Below are 3,039 nucleotides of genomic sequence, written 5' to 3'. Positions count from 1 at the left end.
CATACGGCGGTAAATACACACCTGTCCACACACGCTCTCTAAACTGAAAAGTTATTCTGGCACAGAGCTCTCCTTCCCACCGGCACCACCATCATCGGTTTGCATCTGGCGCCTAGTCGATGCAGGGTGAGTGGTGTCCGATATAGCATGCTGGTACATCAGGTAGCGCATGGTTGATTCATACGGTGGTAAATACACACCTTGCAATATGGCGGTAAATACACGCCTGCCCAGACACGCTCTCTAAACTGCAAATTTATTCTGGCACAGAGCTCTCCTTCTCATCACTACCACCACCATCAGTTCGCGCCTGGCGCCTAGTCGATGCATGGTTAGCGGTATCCGACATAGCACGCTGGCACATCAGGTAACGCATGGCACATAGAAGATGGCAACGACATAGCTTGATTGCGACGTACATTTCGTTCTCTCGGTTGTGCTGTAGCCTGAAAAAGGAAATAAGACAATGCATGCAAATGACACAGACAAGTAATTACGGTTACAAATAATGCATACTGCTTGATAACAGAGAAAGAAAGTCAGTGGTCCCATAAGTATTTGGTCGTCCCTGAAGCGAAGATCGTTCCAGGGGGGGGGGGGGGGGGGGGAGCTAAAATCTCAGTCGACTGACGCTATGCATACACATGTACATGCATGCGATTTTCGTCGTCCATTCATTTCGGAGGGTGGAGAGGGGGTCGGAGTAAGAAATGAATGTTTTTTTCAGGGATGACTTTTAAAACACTTTTGCGATGACCCCATATTGCATCAATTTATCGTCTGAACTGCGCAATTGAGTCCTTCTTTTATTATGTTGGGTCCAGATTTCAAGACTCGTGAAGTTCGAGGCGAAAAGCAGGCCGATGAAGGGACGCCAGTAATTCAGTCTAGTCCGGTGTCATGGAGAGGGACCGATGAACCGGCAACAAGAGAATTCAATACGCATGCTTCTCTTCAGTTCATTGCTGGGGAAGACTACTCAAGGCCACGTCACTCCGGCAATTCAATGTACAAATCAGCAGCAACACTTGCAAACGTATTCCTACCAGCTGACCAGCAAGTTACCAGCCATCAGCTCTTCAAATAATTCCAACTTAACAAAGAGAGGAGATGGACAGATCGGAAAGTATCGTGGCAAGCTCAGGACAACACACTTCCGGCCCTATGTAACAACAGTGGAAAGTGCGTGCCATGGTATATTTTCGAAAGCATCTCAAGAACCAGCTAATGTGGACTGGCAGTCCATTTGCATCGTCCGATCAGCTGCTACAAGTGCCGTGAGCCAATGGCAAACACGTTTGACAGAGACTACTACCTCTACTGAATGCAACTTTGGCATGGCAGAGATCTACAAGCACGTTATCTTATCGATCAATAGAGTTGTATCCTCGTATGACTATGTGAAGTGTGAGGCCGTACTGTACTGCAGACGCGTCCTCGACCTGGTTGGAAATGTAGGCAACAGTTCCCACCCTCTTGACCAGAGATCGCACACACCCTAGGGTTTTGATGGGTTTGTACGACTCCCAGCTCTTGACTTTTGTTGGGTGTACGAGACGCACGCACAGTTTTCGTAGGGTGAGTACTTTTTCATGTAGTACTGAATGCGGCAAGTAGGACTCGCCCATCCGCCCCTCCCCAAATGGATCTACTCGAATGGTTGCGGAGGTAGGGAACTCTGGCGGGATTTACGACATACACAAGCGCGCACACATGCACACAATATACACACGCACGCACACATATACACACGGATGCACGCTATGTAGCACGTCTTGGGCATGGCTTCGTGAATACAAATCATAATTTAATGTCATAATTTATAGTATCCAAATGTTAAAGCAGCTTTACAAAACCTACCGTTCAATACTGGATCATCTTGTGACAGCTTCCTTGCAACACCCATAACTTGACCCCACTTCGTCTTGACGTCGGGGAATCGTTCACACCGGAGTTGGGACACGACTCATTGAAATCCAAGCTTATCTGCTGCTGGGAGCAGGACAGAGCTGATGGACGTCAGCAGCGGCTGTAGAACAACCATAAACGAGTCTTCTTTCTCCGCAGTCAGGCGGGACAGCAGCTTTGGAACGCAAGCTTCTTGCCTTCTGTGGGTCTTTAGCGGCTGGGATTCGGAACGCTCTGTAGAAACCATTGAACAAGTACTGCACTCTATCAACCCACAAGTATTTCTTCCAATTCATGATTATTCGCAACTTTTTATGCAGTACGCGCACCAGTTCAGAAGCCGCTAAGTAGCAAGGTTGAAAGTTTCAAGACAAATTGAAAAATATAATCACATAGAAAATTAGAATTCAAACCATACCTGTGGCCCAAGCCAACACAGACTGAGCGTTCACGCGAAGAGAACGTAGATCTACGTCAGCTGAGGTTTCCTTAGGATCAGGAGGTGATTCTTGACCCGGATCTGGATCGCGATCAGCAGCACTCTCTGCCTCCATCACGATCATCAAATGCAACTAATTACTTGGAAAAGTAGTTCATTCTTCTTCTTCTTTTCGAGCTTCGATTTCCCACGATCCTATCGATCCTGCACGAGTCCGTTCCCCATGCCATGGAGTGCACTCCCATGGCATAAGTACGCGGAGTAGTTGGTTTATAACTCAGGGCACGCACCGGGGATATCTGAGGGAAAGATGGGAGAAAGTGCCGCGAGTCAATCATAGTCGGCCCGGAAGGCCTCGTGTCGCCTCCCGGGTCTATACGACTCCCTGATTGAAAGTATTAGCTACAGACTTGGGGTCAGTCACCATCGAACCATTGGAAGCTAATAACGGAGGTATGTCTTGACGTGTACTAGTTGTCCTTTGAGTGCGAGCAAAGGTATACGGGTTAGGCCTGGAAGAGGGGTGAGATAGGGTGGTAGTGAGCGAACGTAAATATGCTCGATACTTAGAACGTGACAATGACTTCACCAGATTGCGCTGTTTTTTTGTATAAAAAAATATTAGCATAGGTGGAGTACTTCTTACTTAAGCTGTAGTAGTCGTATTTGAGTTTAATTGCACCTTGGAGATC

The 3,039-nt window shown here is 47.5% G+C and overlaps 1 long non-coding RNA gene across 1 annotated transcript; it reads right to left on the bottom strand.

Moving 5' to 3' along the window:
- Positions 1-202: 202 nt before the first annotated feature.
- On the bottom strand, positions 203-2,558 carry LOC135825077 (uncharacterized). Its single transcript, XR_010555012.1, has 3 exons — positions 2,327-2,558; positions 1,861-2,142; positions 203-446 (listed from the first exon to the last, which is right to left on the bottom strand). It is a non-coding gene; the product is annotated as an uncharacterized LOC135825077 (long non-coding RNA).
- Positions 2,559-3,039: the final 481 nt, after the last annotated feature.

This window comes from Sycon ciliatum, chromosome 9 (genome assembly GCF_964019385.1).
Source record: "Sycon ciliatum chromosome 9, ocSycCili1.1, whole genome shotgun sequence".
Classification (NCBI taxonomy): domain Eukaryota; kingdom Metazoa; phylum Porifera; class Calcarea; order Leucosolenida; family Sycettidae; genus Sycon; species Sycon ciliatum.
This window is presented reverse-complemented; position numbering and strand designations above follow the sequence as displayed.